General features: G+C 40.8%; 1 protein-coding gene and 1 long non-coding RNA gene across 3 annotated transcripts in view; one reads left to right on the forward strand and one right to left on the reverse strand.

Moving 5' to 3' along the window:
* LOC106016886 (uncharacterized) overlaps positions 1–24,704 on the forward strand; it is a 538,115-nt gene that overhangs the window by 263,609 nt on the left and 249,802 nt on the right. The gene's annotated exons all lie outside the window — the stretch shown is intronic.
* Positions 11,759–12,969, reverse strand: LOC110352609 (uncharacterized). The gene is made up of 3 exons (XR_002401815.4): positions 12,748–12,969; positions 12,360–12,560; positions 11,759–11,886 (listed from the first exon to the last, which is right to left on the reverse strand). It is a non-coding gene; the product is annotated as an uncharacterized lncRNA (long non-coding RNA).

Consider the following 24,704-nt stretch of genomic DNA (forward strand, 5'->3'; position numbering starts at 1 on the left):
CAGACTAAATATTTTATCTTCTGCTCATGTCTGGAGCTTTTAAAGACGTGTATTGGGGGCTCTTTTCTCATATCCCATCTGGACAAAGATGATTGGCTTTGCCATTTTGCCCAGGTTAGGACAAGGTTAAAATCAATTATAATCAATTATTAAGAGTCTTCTGTGGCTGCAAAGCTTAAAAGGAGATTTTAAAAGTTGCTCAGTTCTGAAACAGGAATATCTTAGTTGCTGGTGTAGATGTCATTATTCAGGAACATAAGATGTAAATCTTCTCTGCATCAGCAATAAATTCACAGAATCCCTTCATCTTCTTGTTCTGTATGTTTTGGAGCAAACAGCAACACCTAAAAACGATGACAGAGGTGGAGGGAGGACAGTGCATTGTGTAGAAAAATCCAGTTGTCGATGCCACATAGCTAAATGAGAGGTGAGAGGGAGCTATTTATAATGTGGTGAAACTAAGGGGTTTATTGTTGTTTAGTTCTGGTTTCGAGACATGTATTCAGCTTACTCTGGTCTCCAAAACTCAGATGCTAATGTACTCCTATGTTTTGGGGACTCCAAGCTTTCATCTTAAAATAGAATAGTGTTTATGTATTATAATTCTCTCTGCCTGATGTGCTTGAATTTACAAGATTTTTGCTTCTCCCTGGGAATGAATCAGTCATTTTATTTGAAATAATTGTTGATGTTAGGTACCATTTTTCCCGTTCAAATCACATTCGGTGTTATCCTCACAGCTTCTGAGTGAATGAGTGAACATGTCTCTGTCCCTCAACACTACTACTTTGGAGCTTTTGAACATAATATTTACACTTTCAATTTACTTTTAAGAAAATTCAGAATTGGGACATGAATTTTAGAGGAAGAGAGGGTCTCATAAATTCAGAGAGGAAGGATGCTCAGCTGTTCCTGCACACAGGAAGCAAAGGCTTGCTTGTTTAATTCTTAATTATTTTTTCTTAAGCAGACTGCCAAAGTGATGCTAGTCAGCTTGGTAGCTTCAGTTCCTACTTTTAATATTGGGATATTTTTTCTCCCTTTCATTTCAAGGAACGAGCTGCATGGTTGTGCGTATCACACAATAGAATATAATGCAGTGTTGTAGATAAGAAAGACTGATACTCAGTTATTCTGGCATGGGAGCCATAGAAATAGATGTGTTATGTCATGACTGAATTTAGCCTTGCTTGTCATGTCCAAGTCCATAGAGAGCGTGAACATCAGAGTTGAATGTGGAAATCGGGAGACTTTGGTTCTGAGCTGGTTACTAGACCAGCAGAATTGACTGGGATTTGTAAGGCAGACTGGGATCTTCAAAACATGAATCTTTAAAGCATTTTTGAGCTTCAGACATTTTCTCTGTTACTTTGCTTTTCCTCAGTATCTGCATTTCATGCCCAGAGAGAAGCGATGGTTTGTAGGTAGACTTGTTGAGAAACTTCAGCAAAGGATGTTCTTGCATAGCTTACGTCGTGGGGTCTCTGGAGGGGTCTGGTTCTTACAGAATTGCCAGAATGCTGCCAGAAGCAAAGCTGACCTGGTTCTCAGCTCTGTGCATTTTGAAAAATGCCGTATGTTTTGGTTGTCACTGGTGGATGCATTCCTGAGTTCAATGTATTTTAAGAGGAATCGGAATCTGGCAGAAAGACCGGCCTCAACTGAGAAAGTAGATTAGTCACTTGTTGATATGAAATAAAATACTTTGGATTTTGGAAATGTTTTTGAGATTCTTAATATGGGTAAAATACCAAATAGCTGTAGGATTATAAAAATACTCAGACATTCCAAATTTTGTAAGTACTTTAATGGACATAGGAATTGAGAATCATTTTCTTAAAATGGTCATTCTCATGGTGATACTATAGCTGCACTCATTTTCCCAAGGATTTTGTAGTGAATGTGAGATTTTAAAAACATGTAGGGACATAGTCCTGAAAAATAGATATCTAATGGAAACCAATATAAGCAGAATAAATTAACATTGCTTTATTTCTTTCTACTGCTTCTCCATGTGAAATCAGTGAATATTCTACAGGTTTTAAAGAAAAGTTTCATTTTTCTGTGTGTATGGCATTCAGAATATTTTGTCAGCCAACCATATCTTGTCACCCATTTTCAAACATTTCTATGCTATCAAAGTAGGGTAGCTGTTTATGAATTATCATAACATGTCACATATTTAAATATTTCTATACACACTTATGGCCACAAAAGAAATGTTTTCAAGGTGTGATGGAAGATATTAGTATCCCTTAACAGAATAATACTGGACCACTATGACAACACTATATTTCTGTGCTTATTTTGAGTACAAACTGCTGAAGCCAAGAGGGAGAGCTAAAGCACAGTTTCTGCAGCTGATGTGGGGAGCAGCTTCACTCTGACACCAGAAAGCTGAGCAAGGATGGTTTCAGCCTTGCAAGTGGCGTGTGCAATGCAAAGACTTCCATAAAGGTACAAAAGGCTAAGTGGAGAGGGTAAGGGAAACCTTTTCCTTCCACCATGCTCTCTTTGTCCCCTTCAGCGTAGCTGATAGGTTGATTATATATCCTGTCTCTTGAGGAAGGCGCTGCCGCGGTGTGATGGGAGATCATTGTTCAGTTCAGAGATGTGCCCATAGTGAAAAGATGTGCATCGTGGGCCTTTGCTCCAAACACTGTGCTCCTTGCTTTTCCATAAATGATGCAAAAAGCATGTTAATAAAGCATTCCTGAACAACGGGGATCCTGAACTCTTCAGTCTCGCGGGGCAGCCCATACTTATGTTTTCAAATGGGTACGTGAAAGTCTTGGAATTCAAGGTTTATCTTAATACATTTACATTGTGATTTATGAGACTGAAAAAAACATTATAATAGGAGTTTACCTACTAATTATATTTGCAAAAGCCAGTTATTAATAGGTTATAAAGTGAATCAGGCTCCTTTTTTATCCCAGTAATTTATTTCACATGCAGGATTATGTCCCTTCTCAATTTCATATTCATTTGATAAAACAAGAAGTATAAAATATAATTTGCAAGAAGTCTATGGCTGGCTGCGCCACAACTATGTGCTAAAATGCATCAAGAGGCCTTCCTTTTCAGGGAACACCACGAGAGCTGACACATTTCGGTGGCCTTCTGGACTGCTGGTGCTTGGGAAAGGAGAGATGCATAAAGAATAAATGTTCTTGGCCAGTGTTTGAAGTGCAATGTTTTTATTGGAGGCAGGAACCCCATTTCCTTTCCGTGGAGGGTTCAAGGGAACCTATCCTTTGGCTAAAGAGATGCATGGCACTGTATGCTGAATAGTTCAGAGAGAGATGAAAAGTTCCTATTTATCCTGCACAGTGAAAATACAAGTCTGGAGAGCGCATGTGTTTCTAATTTCAATGCACTTTTCTTTCAGTTATTTAGATGGATGGAGGCATCAAGCCAGAGTTCCCCCAACACCAACAAAGGTCTTACACTGTCCAAACAGCCCGCATTCCTGAGCCCACTGCTCATGCCACCTAAAAGGTTTCAAGATTCAGCCCGGTCTGCTTAAACAAAATGTTATTCATTTCAACCTTGCACATAGGCACCGATGTTTATATTGTTGAATTTAAGTTTTCAAGTGAGCAGAAAATGTTGGTAGAAAGCTTAGGCCCTGCACTTACTCAGGAAGGTAGGATGTTTACTGAGCCTGGGAGAGAGGCAAAGCACCCGGTTCCTTATCACAGCATTCAGAAATGCCACGGTGAGGAAGCACGAGCGTTTTCTCTTCCAGTTGCCCTTTTATTTTTTCGTTCTGCACTTCTTTGACCACTGCTGTCTTGTGTTGTTACGTGCTGTGCTGTGTGGTGTGTGCTCACTGACCAGCCCCAGCCAGGCGTGCCTCTCCCCAGGCTCCAGCCCGACTTGCCCATGCACCACAGCGCTGCGGGAAGTTCACGGACTCCCCGAGCAAACAGGGAGCCCATTTCAGGAAACCTGGAGCAGCGGCTCTGTGCTTTGCTTTCCCATGGAACTAGGCAGCTTCTAGCAGCAGATGAAACTCTGGCGTTTCTGTGGTTCATACAGGCTTTGCAAAATGTGCTGAAGCAAAAGCCTTTGTAATCACCGGTACTGTTCCTTGGCCTTTCCTTCTGGCCCCCTGAGCTTTACCTCTGGTTTGGGCTTGCAGCCCTCGGTGAGCTGGGACTGAGCATCTGTGGGGAGAGGAGGGCTTGCAGGTGGGAGTTTCCCCTCTGCTTGATGTTTGGAGGGGAACTAAAGGGTTTTAGCAAATGAGTTTTTTTCTCTGGGAAACAATAAAAGTAGAAAATGGAAGATGCCATAGCATAGCTGCTTGGCTGTAAACCTTAAGAGAAACTTTGTAGATCTCCTCATGGGGGAACATAGTGTTTTTCTTAATTTTCTTTATAAAAATCTCTTAGAAGCTTAAATCTGAAATCTGCTTTCTTTCCTCTCCACCCCCTCGCATGTGTGCGTACCGGTTTGTTATTACAGGGTTACTCATGCATGCTGGCCTATTGGCATTGAATATTCAGTACAGAGAAAAAGGAGCTAAATCTTTTTTTTTCTTCGGGAATATAACTCAGACTTTTTAGAGACTTGCAGATTTTGTAAATGCATATTAGATTTTGAGGATACACTATTGTTCCAGTTGCTTAGATTTGGGTCTGTGAACTTTAACACAAGAACACTTCATGAACAATTTCATCTATTTTCTGTAAAAGTGTTTTTAATGAATGTTGGGAGTTAGTAAGACTCAAGCTCTCGCAGTACAGATGTTTAAATAGCTAATATTAGAGTAATAATTTGCATTTACATAGTATGTCACATCAGCAAATTTTAAAGTGTGACATTAAGATGTCTCAGAACATTCAAGGCACATAGGGAAAGAAGGTGCAGAGTACTACATCAGGTGGTGAAATCAAGGGGGGCTGATACCTGTTGGTATTGTAGGGGGTGTAATGGAAGACAGTGTGCAGAGCTTATTTGTTGTGCTTGCTCATTACAGATTTTCACAGGGGCCAGCAAGTGTCTGGATTTTCCCAGCCTCAGGTCCCAGAGAAGCTCCACACCAAGGGCGTTTGGGTAATGCAGGCTCTCCTGCACCCAAAGGATGCTCCAGCAAGCGTCACTGCATCAGGAGGACGAGCCTTTGCCTGGATTTTCTTTTTCTTTTCCAATAGTTTGGAAAAGGGTGCAGGAATTCCTTTTGCAGATTGTGACTTTCAGGAAACAAAGAAAGTGAGAAAAGGTGACAATGTTTCCATACAGACTGCTCACAACCTGCTCCAAGCCTGGACAGCAAACTCCAACTGCATCCCCATCACATTCCCAGCACTTTCTGTCTGTGGCTCTCATATTGCTTGCTTCCTCCTGAAGTATTTTTGTGTCACAGAAATGGTTAAATGTGGAGCAAGATGAAGGAGTTTGTTTTAAAGGTATTTTGGTATCTGCAAATGCAGATAGTTGCGTGTTAGGCATTCAGAAATGAACAGGCACCTAATTACTGTTGATTTCTGAGTAAGTTAGGTATTTTTGAGAATCACAATAGGCCCCAGGAGGGGACTTTCTCCTGAGTCCCTGTGTGTGGTGCTTCCTGTTGTGTAGGTATCTCTCACGACATAAATAAAGCCAATCAGGAGAGAAAAATAGCACAGGGGCTGAGAGCGACTTTCGCCTATCTGAATCTGGCTGATTCAGATCTTGCCCGTAAATCTGCTCCCAAGTGACTTTTCAAGGTTCAATCACACTTTGATCTTTAACTCTCATCTTCTTTGTGATGTAGCTATTTCAATTTCATTAATTAGACCAATAGCAATTTCTCCGCCTGCAGTAAAGTAAATAAGCAAAAATAAGCCATCAAACCTTCTGCTGGATTCACACCTGGCTGTTTAAAATGCTCACAAAACCACCCAGGATGGAGAGTAATTGTATTATATTAAACTGATATCCACAGTCTTTCAACAAGTTTCTCTGTGTCCATTTATAAATATTTTATATGTGCGGTAAAAGTCCTTTCTCTTTTCACAAAGCTTTCTCTCAACTCTGTTAAGTCTATGTGAACACCTCCTTCCTCATATTTGCTATATACAGTATCAACAACCTTTTATGAAATTTGTTCTTTATCTGGTACCCTGAGACAAGGCAATCTTCTGGTTTCTGGGGTGAGTTTGCAAGAGAAGTTTTATTGTTTTTAGTAGCTCCTTAGTTTATACATTTGAAGGACTGGAAGTTTTAAGCACACACACACACACACACAAAATAGGTTTCCTTTGAATTTACAGTCATATTCTGGTTGAAATAATAATTTCTGTTTTCAAATACAACATCAGTGTGGATATCTGAAATGTAACATCTTGTTTAATCATGAGACCAGAAGCTGCATTTATATTTTGTTTTTATATATCCTTACTACAAAACCTCATGTTAATGCTTGAACACAAAGTGCCAGTCACAAGGTAAGAAGAAACGGGGATTTGCAATAATAGTCTGTTGAGCAGCTGGAAGAGAATGAGCAGCAACAGAAGAGACTGGTAACCAGCCTGGGCAGCAAAAGTCAGAGCAATGCTACCCACGCAGCTCAGGTGCACAAGGAAACGGTGCCAAAACCAAAGTAAAGATTAAACAGAGGACTGGTAGCTATGTGCAGTCAATGGAGATGTCCAACAGAGAAATTGTGAAAACAAAACTAGGATTTCTTTAAAATCATAACTGCTCATCTGTACGTGCAATGGATTGTGTCAGAGTGATGAAGAATTTGAAGAGTGCGGAGTTCTTGTCCAAACTCTCTTGGTTGTGACCAAATGTGCTGTCTTTTGTTGAGATGCGTGGTCCAGGTACAGTACCTGGCCATTGCTGCAGTGCCTGCTGGGCTGTTTTCTTTTTCCTATCCTGGAGATTCATAAGGCTGGTGCTAAAAGGCCTCAACCTGAGAGTGATGCTAGCCATGAGTGTCTGGTGGCACATCTAGGACAACTGGGCTGGGTACGGAGCTGTGAACATCTATTCTGTCGTGTCCTCTGCCGTAATTTTCATCACCAGAGGTTGAGTACTTTGTGAAGTCTGACGGACACATTGCAGCTTTCTTCCACCAGCTGCAGTGCCGGCTGTATAAGAAACAGATCTTCCGCTCTGACCTAAATACTCACCAACAATACCTTCAGTCAGTTTCTCCTGAGGACCCAGAAGTCAGGTTGTGTAACTGGAGTCTCTGTCCATCAAAGATAAGTATTTTTTCCACCTTTTTTTCTTCACAGTCCTCATCTTCATGTGCAGGTGATCAAGTCCTCCTGCAACTGAGCTCAGTTTGATTCAACAACAGCAGATTGTACTATAACATGTTTTTCCTATGCATTATATTTCCTCTGTAATAATAGGTTTACTAGAAAGAAAATTGAAAAATATAACTGTAAATAATATATTATTGCAACTCTTCTTTATATGCAGTCATAGGATATCTGGGAGAATCAGCTAAGGACACTATCTTTTTTCTTGCTTTTTTTGTTGTTTTGTTTTGTTTTGTTTTCCAGAAAGTCTGGTTCTGATATGGCTACTGAATATTGATTTTTTCTCTTTATTTGTGGGTAGGTGTTCTTTTCATTAAGTGATAGACACGTCAGAATTTGATTTCCTGACAAATCCCCATAAATATCTCTTTTTATTTCGCTTATGGTTTTCTTTGTTTACAGGCACGTCCTTAGGGCCATTTCTCCTCCTCAGGAGGAGCTACAAATGCCCTCTCAGTTATCTGCACAGGACTAGGCCTGTTTGGTTGGTGACAGCAGGCTGGCTCTCTTTCAGTTCTTAGGGATGTGGAAGCCAGTAGTAGCAGCCACATGCTTCACTGTCAGTCTTTGTTCTGACCTATGGCAACTTCCTTAAAATCTGGGGCATTTTTAGCTGCTGACGACCTTCTGTGCAGCTTTCATTGCCACCTTGTAGTGGCAGTTTGGTACATCTTCAGCCAGGAGGTGCGTTGCTGCAATGTCACCTTTAACTGCCTGACTGCGCTCTCCCAGACTGCACTGATCATATTTACATTGATTAATATGTTGTGCTGAATAACGAACGATCAAAAACCTTTGTATAACCAGATTTCCTCTGCAAGTGACAGCGCCTCGCTTAGACTCGCAGACCTCGTGCTGCTGCTGCACGCAGCCATCCCTCCCCTTACGCTCGGCAGTCGTCCTGAGTAAACTCACTGGATCTGAATCCTGTCCCTCATGCAACACAGGCCAGGCTTTGGCTTTAAGGCACTGTTTGTGTTGGAGGGACATATAAAATGGGGACAAAGTGCCTGAAGGAAGAGGACTAAGGTCATGGCATCACGGCCCATGTTGGAGTCTCTACAAAAAAGTAGTGTAACTAGCATTGTCCTCTGCTGAACGCGAGGAAGGTGATGCTGTCCCTGTCATCTGTATCAGGGTTATCAACACCAAATGGGTGCCCTAGCAGAAAGTACGTATCTTCTTTACCCTGCTCTTTAAACGTATGTTTAGTCAGAAGTTACCTGTGGAAAACTAGGGCATTTTTCATATTCTAATTCTCGCTCTGCATGCAATGAAAGGGAATTGCATCCAATTTGCTAACCTTTATTCCCAGATGCATATTTTGATTGCTAATGCTACATGAAAATTGTAGCTAGCCCCCTGCAAGTAAGCATCAGGCATTTTGGCTAAGGCAAAAATTACATATGAACTCATCACTGGGGAGACAGAATGGCATGAGAACCTATTTGGATGCAACTTGCATCCAGCAGCTCTGCCGCTTGAGTATGACCCTTTACCGGGTCCTGTTCACTTTAGTGTCTACAGAAAGGCCTAAAAACCCCTGTAACCAATATGCTATCTATCTGCAAAACCTCCTTGAGATAAGATGGGGTTTTTATTTCCTATTCTGGGCTAGCTGGGCGTTGCCACAGGGCAGTGTCAGGGGATGTATGGCCCCACAGACTAGTGTGGCCCCAGGCTGGTCCCTGGTCGGGGAGCAGGGGACGTGCTGCAGACCTCAGCACAGCCATCTCACCAACAGCCCACTTGTCTTGGGGTCGGAACATTTACCTGGGGTCCTGCTGCCGTCCTGCTAACCGGTGGTGAGAAAGCCAAGTCCTTTCTCATCTCACTTTCCCCATATTTTAAAGAGCTTCAGAAGTGCTCTGGGATCTGCCAGAACAAGGTATTGTTATTAAAGGTTTACAGGTGAAACTATCTGTCTTGATTTTCCCCTGTATCCACTAGGGTGGACAAATCAAATCTTTTGTCTCATTTAGTGGGGGAAAAAAAGTCTAATTTACTAAATTTCACAACATTCGGCCAAGGAAATTATCCTCCTGTTTCTGCTGTGTCTGGGATTCTGCTCTGGTCTGTCTCAGTACGGCACAGGCAACTGGTAAAGATTTCAGCTCTGGACTGCTGCATTGCTTTCCCTCCTGATAAAAACAAATTACTTGCAAAAACTTGTGCACTGTTGGGATTTTCATATGTTTATATTTTCTGTGTGAAGCATGTAGCAGCAATTTAGCCACATAAATTTGAAGAAAACAGGATGTCCTTCAAAAAAAAACCACAGAACAACACACACACATATATATTATATATATATTTGTATATATATATATATGTATCCCCCAAGCCCCAAATGGATTATTTATGCAAAGTTTTTGATGCTATGGAGCACCTGCACATCGTTGTTTTCAGTCTGCTGTGAACAGTGATCAAGGTCACTAGGAATCATGGTGGGGCATGACATGGATCCTTTCTTACCAGCTGGTCATAGTGGCGGTACCTGCAGCATCAAGTTGTTTAAAACCTTGCAAACTTTTCCTCACAGATGTGACTACATTTTTGAGTGTTTTATGTGTTGCATGAGAAAGAATTTGGGCAGAGTAAAGTACCCCCCATTTCCAATAAATAATTACGAAGGGTCTGCCAAAACAGCAGTCCCCTGATAGGTTATAATGCCGCTCGGTGTAATGCGCTCCCCATGCATTTCATCATGGACATGAAATCTGGACCAATTATCATTTTCTCATACTGTAGCTTTTAAAGTATTTTTATTTTCTTTGTTACTGTCTAGTTCATTAAACAGGGCTTGCAAGCTCCCAGTAACAGGATTACTATTGACAATTTCATTAGAACTATAATTCCACCGCTTGTGCGCCTTCCAGGGAGAACCATCACAGTCCACAGCCACAGCCCGTCCACCTCTGCTATAATCGTGTTTGCAACTGCCTACAGCTCTTTCCCCTTGAATTTGGAAGGGCCAAAACTGCCAGTTTTCTTAAAATGGGTTTTATCTGTGTGTTACACCAGCCCAGTTAGTTCCTGGTGAATTATGGAACTGTCAGCTGCGGTCTGACCCTCTGCATGTTGGGAAGGATGCTTAATGTACAGGTGCAGTAAGTTTGTAATTGCAATTTATATATAGCAGTGCAATGCCTAGCCTGGCAGGTAAATACCAGCAAACAGCACAGCTTGAATGGGAGCTGTAAACGTGCAAGTAGCAGGTTTGTTAGAGATCAGCAGCTGGTTTGATTGCAGGCTCCTTGGAACAGAAAATGTCTCAGCTCTTCTCTCTCACCTCTTTCTGGCCAGACATGTACTACAGTAGCACACAGTGCTGTGGGTTTCTCAGTCCCCGTATCTTTGTTTTCAGGTTAACTCAGGATATTCGAAATAACAAACCCAAATGTAGCTTGGATGAGTTGTTTAATTTTTTAGTTATTATTTGTCTTGCTGTTGGGTTTACAGGATCCATTTGACCAGGGGCCTTTCCTCTAGTACAGGAATAGCAGTGGAAAACCAGAAAAGACAAAATCCTCCTCCTCTGCTCCGAGTCTTCCCTCTGTGTCGACTTATGCATTGAGATGGATGCTCTTTCAGTCGAAATAGCAACCAGAGCAATAAACTTTTCTTTAAGTAAGTTTGTAGATCAGCTCTTGGAATGTAAGATTTTTGCTGTGTTATCCAGCAGCACTTTTTAGTGTTTTTGATGGAAAAATTTTCAAGATTATGTAGATCAAGAACAACCTAGAAGAACAGATGGGGAACAGGTGTGAAATCGTGGCCCCAGTGACGGGGAAATACAATCTGGAATCAAACTGAATAAAGATAATGGTCCCTTCTGACCCCAAGGTGCGTTTATTTGATGTCATGAGATAACATCTCCAAACATCTCAGGGTGCTGTTTGTACTTGTTGGCAGGATCTTTAAGAAAGAAAGTTGACAGCTAAAGAAATATTTCTATTTAACATAGCGTAAAAGGGATCAGAAATAACTGTGTTCTGTAAGCTATCTAATCCAGCGTGCTTTGTTCTTTTGAGTGGGCTTGTGGAGGACATAAATGGGATGTCAGTATTCAAGGGAGGGAGCTGGGAGAGACACTTCTTTCTAATTGTGTAAATTGCTTTTAATTGAATGTAAGTTTTATATCTCCAGTTATCCCATCAAGATTGTATTTTATTCTGCACTGACACTCTAGAAAGATCTTTTTCGATGCACTTTTAAGACACTGTGTATTTGACCCACTAAGAACAACAACAACAACAAAAAGGCAAACAGATTGGTGCCTAACACTGAAGACGAGCTGCCCAGGTGCTGCTGCAGGGTGCTGGGAGCAGGCAGAAGCACCTGGGCGGGCTCCGGGCACGGCTGCAGGTCCCCATGGGTGGCCTCGCCGAGCTGCTGCTCATTTGTTCACCGTGTGCCCCGATGTAGTTGATGTCTTTGCACGTGTAATTAATTATGATTTATTTGAAATCCCTCTGTAAAGCCTTGTTCCTCAATTTCCTACAAATCAAATTCCGGAAGGCTAGATTGGATTTTCAGGTTTCCTTCAGTTGGTTTGAGGTCTGTCTGGCGTGCCTACCCACGGGCAGGGAGACGCTGCTGTCCAGCCAGAGCTAACAACCTGTGTGGAGAATACAAAGGCTTTCTTATGCTGGTAAGTTTATATCTGACATGTAAACTTCCCAAATTTGTTTGTTTGTTATGGGGTATGGTGCATGGTAATGGAAGATGTATGTCCTTTCTTTATGTCTCCTTTATGTTGTAAATTATGTGCACATCACTTAGATATTGAGTTAAAATGTGTATTTTTAATGGAGGAAACAAGTACAAGAAAAAGCGTGCTTTCATATTGGTAAGACATTAAAAGGGAAAAAGTAGCTAAGGAGAAATGTAGTTCTGTAGTTCCCCAGCCAACTGTGGGTTGCTCGTGGGCAACCTTAGGAGCCGCTGTGTGTGCCGGCACTGCTGGGAAACGCTGGAGTGCCCCAGACACAAACTCTGAGGCACACTGATGCGTTGAGGGCCTCAGCTCTGCGAAGTTAAGCGTATATTCAATTGCTGCAAAAGGAAGTGTGTATATTTTTCAGCTCTTACCCTTGTCCAGCGAACATTGCAATTGCGTGTCCGGATCGAGTCTCAGCAAAACTAACCCCCAGCTCAGCGCAGCTCTCGTCACTCTGTGCAAATTGCCAAATGATGCTTTTCAGACAAGGCGATGGCAGGTGCGATCGAGGTCCTGTAAGACTGCGGAGGGAAGTCTGGTGTTCCTGCTTTAAAGATTATAGCTGATTGAATCTGTGAAAGAGAGAAAATTGCCATGGTGTGAATGGGGAGGAGGAGGAGAGAGGGGACGGACTGATTCTGAGCTCCTAACTGTGAGAGTCTCCACACTGCAAAGTGCAGGCAAATGGGTGCTTTCTTCCCAGCTCCCCCGAGGCAAATCGTGGAGGATGTAGCGCAGATAGACATGAAAACTGCAGACCTTCTTAGCAAGGTATGTTGGAAGTGGAAAATCTCTTGGCAAAAATAATTGTGTGTGTTTTAGTTTAGGAGGTAGCTTGGGAGGGGTACTTCAATAGTCTTAAAATAGAGAGGGTTATGAGCTGATGACTCTTCTCCATGTCCACTCTCTGTTGAACAAGAACAAATTGACTTATTTTTTTTAACTTTTTATTTTTTTCAGCTCAGATATAAACTTGGTGGCCATGGGGATAGGCTGAGAGTGATTGCAAAATCTTGTAATTAGTAGTGTTAAATAACAGATTTGACAAACACCTGTGTGAATGCCCCACAGACGCACCTGACCCTGTCTGAGAGCCCAGGAACGAACTCTCTGAGCCTTGTGACCCTTCCCAGCTTTGTTTCTGTGTCTTTTTGCAAATGGCTGCCCGTGTAGCTGAGGACAGGAGAAGTTCGAAGTGGGGCTGTTTTCAGCAGGAATTGTTTTATCTGCTCACATAACTTTTTCAAAGGCTGGATTTATTGAAAAAACATACAAACCTAGCAGGAACCCGAAGGAGAATGGCATTGGGTTTGTTTGGGTTGAACATTGCTGGGCTTTCTGGGCTGGCTGAATGCAAGGGTGGAGTGGTTAGCACCTGTGATTTTTTTGATGGACTGCAGGTGATAAGTAGACAGAAACCATTCAAGTGGTGATTTTGTTCTTTAACACTCCTATAAGTTGCTGGGACTTCTGTCCTTTTTCCTTCTGTTTGAGACAAAGGTGAGTTGCTCTTCTCCCTTCGATGAAAGTCTGGACTCTTCTACCTGCAGGTCAGTGGGTGTCTTAAGAGCTTGGTAGGAAGTTTACTCTAACTTGTCTGGTGTTGTGCATTGCCTTTTAAACAAGTGTAACATGACAAAAGCGTGTTGCTCGGATGAGCTACCTGAAAGTGAAAAAGGCTGCTAGGAATTGGGAAAATCGGGAGTGTGCGCGTTCAAAAGTAACTTTTAAATAGCCTTAACGTTGATTTTCCTGGAGCAACAATTTACAGCTCATCCCTATCTAGGCTCAGAAAGGGTGGAGTAATAGAAATACATCTTTGCTTACTGTATGTGTGTGAGGTGCTCTCTGAAGCGCAAATGTTGTGATGTGGCTAATACAGGAAACCTACAGGAACACACACAGCAAATTAAAAATAAATAAAATCCTTGTGCCTGTAACACTGATTCTGGAAGCTTTGTTCCTCTCTCTAAAATGCTGGCACAGAACGTGTCTAAAGCAATGGGACAGTGAATTCAAATGAGATAAGTAGGGTCTGGTTTGCTCTTAAAATCAGCTTGTGCAGGGTTTGGTTTGTTATTCTATGAGTAAAAATAGAGATTAGGCTTCAGGCAAAACAAAATGAAAACTTCCATATCGTGTCTTGGTCGCTGTTATTCATAAATCAATTCAGATGGTAATTAATAAAGGTTAAATCTTGGGGGTGAGGAGGTTGTTTGGCTGTTCCTGCAAGCTTGTACGTGTATGGAAGTATTAGAAGTGTTTTGAGGGGTGGGGAAGATAAAGGAATTTGTGCCCACAGGAGCTTCTGCATTTCAGTACTTCTTTGCTTTGAAATTGAGACATAATCATCCTTTCCCCTTTAAAAAAATACAAAGCATTCTATGGAAAACTCTTTCTTGCTTGTTTTTTATTTTTTCCTTCAGTACTTCTCTTATAGAGAAGAAATGAAAAATACTCCTTCCATGGCCAGAGCCTGGGGAAGGACAAAATAGAATCGGCTTGCAGCAGGAGATTCACACTGCGTGCATGTGAAATCTGCAGTGCTAGGGGTATGGAAGCACTCAAGTTCCTTGCCTGTGGAATGTGTTTCCATCACTGGAGATGTGTGTAGTGTTTTTCCTTTTTTTGTTTTTCTTAAGTGCTAATGATATATCAAGAATACTGTAACAGCTCTACTTAATTGTGCCTTGAGATAAGAAAAGCAGACTTAAAGCCTTCATCTTTTCTGGTTTTATTTGGTTTTGATTCTATGACTGAAAACTTGTTCTAAATTCAGTATATTGACTTTTTAATTGGGGATGGGGGGAATGCAAATCTTTTGATTTATAAACGTGAAACAGTATTTCTACTCAAGCTGCTGAACTTTGTTTATATTTTCTTAATGGTAATTTTGTGTGAGGCTTTTCTTTCTCTGCAAAAATAAATGATAAGGTAGATATCTTATAACAAAACATCATTTACACAGGGAAAAGTTTCATCTGAAGTTTGATGCCCGTTACTAATGGATAAAAAAACAGTGTCTGCATTTGTTCTGGTTTGTGGAGCAGTAAGAGTAGGACTCGATGATCCGAGCTGGTAGCTTCCAACTTGGGCTGTCCTATGCTTTTGGTCTCATTCCCATCTTTGAGCCAAATACTTGGCAAAAGTCACAGGTGCTTTTGGAATTGCATTGTGAAATGGGATCAACATCCCAGTAGGCAGCTCTCCACCAGTACGGTATGGATGGGACTTCAAACGGTCATTTTTATGACTATTTCTATCTGCAGCCCAGCTGAGACACAGAGATGATGTCTGTTGCTGTAGCTTAGACTTCCAGTTTTATTCCATCCTTGGCCCGGCGTGCTGCTTTCTTGCCCGTCACGTCTTCTGCCTGCTGCAAAGCCCTTCTGAGGGATTCCTGGGAGAAGAAGCAGCTTGAGAGATGCTCTGCAGATTGAGCAGAATTGACGCTGCCCCCATTTACTTGTTCCCATACCCAGATGTCTGCGTGGCTGGCAGTCACCGGGGCTCTGCGTGTTCCTGGAGAGAGCTGGGCTGCGCTGCTCCGGTGAGCTCTGGGTTGGCCGCTCCTGGAGAAAAGGGTGGGAGATGTCCAGGTAGTTTGGAGCTGAGTGATTAATTTTGTGTGATCCTTACGTAGTTGGTTCATCGAGGGGATTTTTCTCCACCCTACTTGTAAACCATACTTCTCGCCAGCTTTCTCTGCCCGTTAGTACATCAGGGACTGTCTGCAGGTGTTTCCTGACCTTTATTAAGATCAGCTTGGATCAATGAGTTACGTAGCATTGCTCTCCATTTTAATACTGCAATCTCAATGAGTTTTTTTCAATACCCATATCAGCTGATCTTTTGTACAGCAAATAATTCACCCTTCACAGTTGTTGTTTCTTCCTTATACTTATGCATGTTTAACTGTGATCGGGAGCATTATTACATCTGTACATGTTAATCTGCCTGTGCTGAACCATGCCCCTGGGTGGCCTTGTCATATACAATGAATGTCAACCTTCCTTGTGGTTAGTGTTTGGGTTTAAATAATTGTATTTTACTTTTTGTAGACACTTCTTTCCAGCAGACCATGGAATGTCAAGTGGACGTTATCATTAGTTTGGACCTAGTCCTGAGGCAAATTAAATGTTTGACTCTTTATTGAAGAATCCCCTTCCCTTCCTCTAAATGATGAGATAAATTCAATTTATTTTTTTCTAACAGAAAATGTTGCAAGAGGCTTATTGCATATTGCAGTGGTGGTGACTGAAAAAAATAAAGCACTCTACTAGTTCATGTTTACAATATATGAATTTAGTTTGGTTATAAATTACCCAGACTCCTGTGCTTTGGAGGCAATTGAAAATCCCAGGGGATTTCTCCTAGCCTCTCATTTCAGGGAGGAGGGACATTAAAAAAAACAGTTGTTCTCATAATGTTTGGTTATATCCGCGTTTTGTCTGTGTTAAAAAATGAAAAAGGTAAATGCAAAGTACAGCATAATTTATAAAATGTAGACTTTTCGTGAACCAGGAGATATGAAGTTGGCTAAAGCTACAGGTGAGGATTCAGCTAATTCTCATTTTATGTGAGGTGCTGTTTATGCACCTTATCTATTTTAAATGTTCTAGACATGTAATTTCCACATGATTGCTGTGACTTGTAGATTTTTGAATTGCTTATAGCAAATATCCTCCCTAGATTTGAGTAGGATTTTTTTTTTTTATTTTGTAAGGCAAAAGAACTGACAGATCAAGTTTTGGCACTTTAAAAAATTTCTGTTTTTTGTAGTCTCAAGAATGTTTGTATGGGCGGTTGTTTGTTCAAGAAACAATCATGGTTACTAAATATATGGAATTAAAAAAAAAAAAAATCAAGGTTGTGCTGGAATGAACGTATTTAAAATTCAGAAAGAGAGATTCCTTAATTAACTTAATAAAATTACTAATGGAAGCATTTTAACTGCTAAATTTAATTTACTTGTCAAGATATCAGGCTACAAAGAGGAAAGAAGAGTGGGAACTCTGCTTTCCATTATGATGTGCTCTATTATAGAATAAATTTGCTTAAAATGAAATATATCACAAAAAGCCATCAATGACATCTTAATTTGGAACAGCCAGTTGAAAAGTAATTAGACTGTGAAGCAATCAGTTCTAGTAAATCAGTGTTTCTCTTTACATAAACATACGTTTTTACTATTTATAAACAGGAAAGACTTCTAGATACTCAAGTAGCAAGGACTTTGATTGTATTTCTACTGTATGTGTTTTCTATTTTACATTACAAAACTGTCAAAACAAAAAGAATTGGGGCTTGATTTGGATGTGATCCAGCGAAACGCTTAAGCAGAGGTTTCACTTTAACCGTTCCTTTACGAACATGTCTCTGAGGGGCCTCCTCTTCCATTGACAGAGGTCCAAATTTATAAGCTGAAACGGGGATTAGAAATAGGAAAGGAATTGCAGGTGTGTTCAGTGTGACTGCCTGGTACACCCTCTTCATCACTGCTATAGGGGAGGCCAGTCCTGAGATAGCTTGATAATGGGACTAATGGTTTTGCAGCAGATTTGCTTTCAGAATTGGCCTAACCCAACCCCTCTGGAAATCTCTCTTTAAAAATGATGACCCCATGGGAAAACTTCACTTTGAAGATTCAAGTCTTAAAAATAACTTCTTGCGTTCACCACTGTGAGTCCGCACATCTTGATGGCTGCCTCGTAAGGGATTCCCACCATTTAGGGCTGGTGTTTGAGTTGGGATGGCAGAGAGCTCGGTGCTAAATGGACATTCGTGGGGTCTTGGCATCTAATCTTTGTAGTCCTTTGAAGAATATTGCCCTATGATAAAGCACCAAATCCAGGAGGAAAAAACAAAGGCAACTATGATATCAGGGTTGCTACAGTATTATTTAGAACTGCTGTATGGCTGTTGGTGTTCCTCCCTGGTTGCCTCTGTCTTGGTCCTCTACCAGCCAGCCTGTGTGTTAGGAAGAACTGCTGCTTTCTGCAAGGATTTCTGCTGTTTAAAATTATTCTGAAGTATCTTTATGTTTTTGGTAATGATTTTTAAAATAATATGAAATAATCTGGTAGCCGGTTGTTTTTGAAGGCAGGGCACCTGTGCTGTCAGTAGCTGCAGGATTTATCTGATAAATACCAGTGACTTCAGTCACAAAAAGACAGGCATTGCTCTGCATTTATATTTGCACATTATTTTTACCTTTTTGAAGGCTGATTTTGGTTGAGGCAAAAAGAGGAAAGAGGGGAGAAAAGAGGAACTTGACTTCTAAGGTTTGATTCTTCAGTATCCTAGGAAGGTTGGAGATGGAATGGACAATGTGGTGTAACTGTTACCAAGACGTTATGCAGATTTCCATGTTTGGATTGTACCAGAACAATAGATGCATCAAGTCAAATTTAAAATTGATCAAAAGCAACAAAAAATAAAAAAGTCTTGTGATGTAGGAGTCATGATACAGATCATATCCTTCTTGCTTCGAACTATCATGGACTTCTCCTTACAGTCAGTTCTCACTCCCAGCACCACAGAAGTACTATGGTTGTGGTCAAGGTGCCAAGAAGAGCTCCACAATGAGCAGGAGAACAGCTGCTTCCATTTGGATTAGTTGTTGGGGCAGGGGACTGTAAATGTTAGTACTCATTTCAGCCAGAGCTGTGTGGGATACGCTGCCAAGCGAATTAAATCAGCATTAAATGATGTTGGTGAATATGCTGAGAAGGAATATCCAAAGAAGTAGAGCAAAGCAGACTGATTACTGAAAAGTGAGACTTGTAATGAAAACTTAATTGATCAAAGTTCTTATAGCTATTAGTTTCCCTCCTTTTGTGCCAGGTAGTTCATGAATGGAGAGTTTTATTTCTCATATGTTAAATGCAACTTACCTGGGAAATTGTACTGTCATCTTTGGGAGGCAGCCTGCTGGGTTTTCCTGCCTGGGCAAAATACAGCCCATGTCATGTGCAGATCTGTTAGTACTTAGAATTCAGTTTTACTGAATGTGCACCCCTCTGCCATGCCTGTCCTTCACTAAGACAGTGTCTGCAGAAGAAATGCCAGTAGCACAAATTAGAGTTGTGCTTAGGCGGGCCAGGATGAGAAGTATGCGCAGCTTCATGTGATGGCATGGACCCTGGGTGCAACAAAAGGCAGAAGCTCTTTAAGCCCAAACTTATTATTCAGAAAACCCAATTGCAAAGAGAAGTGTTACAACTGGAACACAAGGCTCTTGGGAACATGGTCTTAGTAAATATGTTGTGTATAAAGCAGAGTTTTTTGCAAACAGCAGGTTTAATATTAATTCTAATTTCACTTGTTTTTAAATGAACGCTTTGCTGCGAATTTCAAGAGTTTAAGATGTTTGTAGCTGAAGTCATTACAAAGTTAAAATACAACACATTCTCTTAATTGTGGTTGTAGGGTTTGTGTTGAGAGCTATTATCATTTAATCCACTTTGGCTTTTGTATCACTTGGAAGAAGTTTCTGAAGTGCAGCACTGTGCGTGTGATGGAGGTGGCAGCAGCTAATCCTGCTGTGCTGTCCTGCGCCTGGTGGCAGGGCAGTGTTCTTCTGCCTTTTACGCATTTTGATCACACAAACATTAATTTTGGATTCATGGGTAACAAAAAGCAAGTTGTTCACCTAGCTCAAGAAAAAGAAGATTGATCTCTTCTTGTTATTAGTGATCAGCTGAGATGCACAGTGGCATTTGCAGCAAAGTTTTGCATATTTTTTGGGGAAAAAGTGGTGAGCTGCTGCAGTTCATCTGGTAGCAGGTGATGTAGGAAGTGGGCAGGATATGTAGGCAGGCAGGAATCCCATCCCTGTACTCCTCAGGTTATTTATTGTGAGAAAAATCTGTCTTTAAAAGCAAATAGTGATTGTTTAATACAAAACCTACTGTTCCTGGACCGTGCTGTCTTTTGTAGTTCTCTCCTCCTTTTTTACCAAATAAACTTACGGCATGTGGTTTCTTACTTTGTCTTCCTGATCCTGTTAGGAGGGCAAAAGGCAGTTGAAAGCATTGTTCTTACCATCACTGTCTTTGCTTCTCTTCTTGTCCTACTGGCTTTCATTGTCACGCAAAAGTAATAGGAAGAAAAGAATAAACAGAAGGAAACTGAAGTTACATTTTTGAGAACAGTGTGTGTGTGTATCATGGCCATGACTTGCTTATAAGATAGCTTCAGTTCCTGTGACTTGATGGCATGATATTTAACATTCTCTTTTATAAGCTTGTTGTTTACAGCAGTTTTAGATTTCTGCTTAGCCTAATGATGACAAGAGGGTCCACCCTGGAGAGTTCAGCCTCCAGTCTTTGAAGGTCTCATTTGAACGCGTTTGCAACTGTGAGGAATGGCTTGAGGCTGTGCTATTTCACGAGAGAGGAAAGGGAAAAACACCACCAAAATAATAATAATAATAATAATAAAAACCTTTCCTCCTCATTTTTATTTGCCCTTATTTGGGATTCTCAATGGCTCTTAAAATATAGGTCAAGGATCTGTGTGGATACAGTATAATAAAGGACAGGTTTTGGTGCGCTTGCTAACAGAGAGGGATGAGGTTACTTTCCCTAAGGGCCCTGTTTAACACACAACCTGTGTCCCTTTCTGCCACTCCTGTTCTTGCTTCTGCTCATTCCCAGGACTTCAGAGTGCATTTTAAAGCTTCTGTCAGCTTGTATGCGTCAGCTCTTCTTCCTCACCTCCTTTTTGTTGCCCCCTTTGGAAGGAGAAATAGCATGTGCAGCAGAAACACCTTTTGTACCAGCTCTAGGCAGTTCGGCTCAGCAACTTACATTCTGTGGTGGCCGTTGTCTTTCTGGATCCATCAGTCTTTATGCATAGCCTATTACTCGGTAAGACAAATGCATGCAATGGCAGAGGACATAAAATCAGCTTATGGGGTACGCGTCTACTTTACGTGTTTCCCACTGATGTAAAGTACTCTGCTTTGTGTGCTTCGTGATCTGACCACACTTCAGCAGTGCAATGCCTTCTATTTCAAGCCACCTGAATGGTGGTGTGGCCCTTGTGTCTTACACAAGGTGTCCTGTTGGTTTCAACCTGGCCTCACTGTGGAAATCCATGTGATTTGGGTCAGTTTCATAGTAGGTTTTCTAGAAGCATGTATTACTTGTTGCCCCATCCCTTTTCTCCAGCAACATAATCAGAGTCAGCACTGAATGAATGTCTGTGCACAACGAACTGTACTCCTGGGTCTTGGCAGTATGTTTTGTTTGGGCTGCTGCTCGTCTGCCGGCCAGTACCAAGACCTGCACCGCCGTTACCTGTGTTACAATCAGCTCTCAAGCTCTGTGGACAGTCACATTCTTGCCTATTGATTTGAAAGCCCTCAGCATCATTATATTAAAGCAAAAATATACACTGCTTCTTGTGCATGTCGTTGTCCTCTTCTGTAATCTAAACTTCAGTATTTTAAATCTGTATTAATGAGCAACATTTTGTCCTTCAGCGTAGTGTTTAAATATATCCTTCAATTTATATTTACAAGAGCTGTTTTCTCAGGTATGAAATTTCTCTGATTTATATCCCGATATTTATCTATCTATTTGCACTTTTATCTGTGCTTTGCAGTAGCACTAGAAGTTTAATAGAGAATATCTTAAAGTCCTCTTTACTTTGTGTACTGCAAGCTGCCATAGTGATCTCTTGCTGAGGCACTTGACAAGTCGAAAATACAGAACATATGTTTTATTGTTAACAAGCCAGTGAATTTATCCAGGTAATTTCTCTCAGACACGTTACAATAGTTCAGAACTTGTTATTTAGGGTTGAATTTTGATGTTGTCATTGTTTCCTCCCCATAATTCTTCTATTTGCTTTAGCATAGGAAAGCAAGGATTAGACATTATTAATTTGGATATAATGGAAGAACAGGCCAAGGGTAAGCAACTGTAAGCCAACTTTTAAATATAAATTATAGCATGGTATGTGATCTTCACGATATAAATCTCATAGCACTTAATAGGATTAGGACACTAAAACATTGTGTAGGACACAATCTGGGTAGTCTCACTTCGCATTGACCTGGATGTAAGTATCTTTCTGAATTAAGCTTATTCCACAGAACTTCAGGTGAATAAGGAAGAATTTCCAGGGGAGCAAGTAGTACCTGGTCTAGCTGTCTAATTCTTTTTCAAAGCTTACTGGCTTGGTCAGGTACAACATACAAGCTGGGTGTGCATCTATCCCTATAATTAACAGGATTTTCTAGGAGGCTCTACCTTGCGGAAGGGAGTAAACGTTCACATACAGGACTGGAGCCTTACCGTTTGGACATTAAGATTTGCTTTTTCCCGATCGCTATGAATAACTAAATAATTTAATTTATCCACAGGAGGAGATGTATAAATAAAATTTGAAGTATAATTCATGTAGAAACATTATAACAAATACCGTTATTGTCACATAGGTATACTTCCCAGCACTTTTCTCTCTAGCATATTACATCAGTGGCTGATGACCTTACCTTTGCTGTTTAGAAAGGGAAAGCGAAATTAAAAGGGGAAATGAGATCCCACAGGATACAAAGTGTTTTGTTTTTATTTGTTTTTAAGTAGATGTATTAAACTGCACAGGTGCAACATTACAGTTTCAGCTGGCTCCCCTGCCCTTGCAGGAGTCCTGTTGACCAGCTGGAGCAGCTACTCATGGGGTAAGGTACTACCAAGAGTAAGTGTGGCAGAAGACAGACACTATCAAATGAAGCTGTAAGGCAAGCAGATCTTTGTCAAACATTTTTATTTTATCTCTTTAAGTTCTTGATATTCCTAAGAAAATGATGTGATGCTTTTGCCCTTATTTTGTGCCTTGTTTGTAACATATTAAGTAGCTCTTAAGCAGTCAGATTTATGTCTCTTTGGTACCCAGGACAACACTGATGATAATGGCAATAATACTTACCACTTAAATGGCATTTTACAAATTCGAAGTGTTGTGCAACAAACATTAATTAGTTCTCACAAGAGTCTTGCTGTGAAGTAGGTAAGTGTTGTTGTTCTCCTATTACACATGGGGAATCTAAAGCGTGGAGGTAAATCATTCAGGGAGCTGGTAGCACTCAGGCAGGAATTGAAGCTGGGGAGTTTCTGCTTCCGATGTTGTTTTGTTGAGTGTGCTGCTTGCACGTTAGTGAAAAACGTGCTCCAAGGCTCATAAAAACTCAGTGCATCCATTCTACCATGATATGCCTTCAAGTGGAACATATAAGGCTGTCTCACAATGACCCTGTAGATCAGATACTAGCAGATCAAGTTTTGCATTTTACCCAGAAAATGCACTTTGGAGTAAAAGGATGTTTTCACACCTGAAATCCAGAGCCCGATAAAAAAATGAAGCTGAGAACCACACACAAGGACACCCTTTCCTAACCTGGCAGAACAGGGCTCCTAACAGTGCTGTCTTATGGTCAGCTGCACTAGCTGTGCAGTGCTATTTCAAATGTCTTTACAATTAAAAAGCTGGCTGCTAAAGAGCTACTTTGTATGTTTGGGCTACTTAATATGTCTGGTGGGAGTTGGAACCGGGTGATCTTTAAGGTCCCTTCCAACCCATTCTGTGTTCTCTCGCTTTCTCTCTCTGAACAGTAGTTCTCCCACTGGAATGAATTTTTTTTTAAGTTAAGGTGTTTTTTATACATAAGCAGCTGCTCCTTTTCATTGCACACTGATATATCACTTTTAGGATACTACCACTTCAAGGTCAGTTGCAGACATATTTGTGTGTGTCTCTGTGAGTATCCAAAGGATCATCAGTAAACATTATTGAATTAAAAAAGCTCTGAAGAAGAGTCACCTTTTGTGTATGGGAGGAAAAAAGAGGTCAATCGTTACAGCATACACCAGTTTTTCAACGTGGAAGTTGGGCTCACAGTACTGTAATTGCAAAGGTGTCTGTGCAGTCCACATTGTTATAATTTGATTAAACAGGGGAGAGCTCAGTGCAAAGGAGTACCTTGGTACCCCAGGCAGGGTCTCAGTGCTGAATCTACCTCAGTGACTCAAGATACTGCAGCACATACAACAAATAAAAAAAAAAAATCATGTAGCGTTCAGAGACCTTTACAACCTCAAATCATAACTCACAATTTATTTGCTTTTCTTACTGTAAATCAAATCTTTAACGTTTGAATATATTTATGGCATTTAATTTCCTTTTTTTTTTTTAGTGAGGCTGTAGGAAAAAAGTGAACAACTTCGGTGCTTTGCCTTCACCTTTCTCTTCACTTTAATCTAAGCTGTAGCACCAACAAATGTGTGGAGGTGTGCAAAGAAAATATTTCACATAATTCTTACTGTTTCACCCACTAATCTTTTGCTTTCTCAACTACGTTCACACATTTTCATCCTCTTCTTCCATCTCCTTTTCCTGCATCCCTATTATTCTTTCTTTCAGTTTCTGCTTCTTGTTCTTTTCTTCTTCACAATCCTATATTTCTAGAGGTGAAAGACTGACACACTAAACCAATGTGCCATTTCATTCCTTGATTTTTATGAAACTCTTAACTTTGTGCTCTGAGTGCAGGTGATGCTTTCTGATGAGGTGAAGAATTGGTACAGGGATACACAGTTAGCAGTGATTAATATCCAGTGAAAAATAAAAAGGGAGAGACTTGAAACATGCAAATAATGAGAGGGATCACAAAACCAGGGAATGAAGTGGTCCATTGATTTTAGTAT

This window comes from Anas platyrhynchos, chromosome 3, assembly GCF_047663525.1.
Source record: "Anas platyrhynchos isolate ZD024472 breed Pekin duck chromosome 3, IASCAAS_PekinDuck_T2T, whole genome shotgun sequence".
Taxonomy (NCBI): domain Eukaryota; kingdom Metazoa; phylum Chordata; class Aves; order Anseriformes; family Anatidae; genus Anas; species Anas platyrhynchos.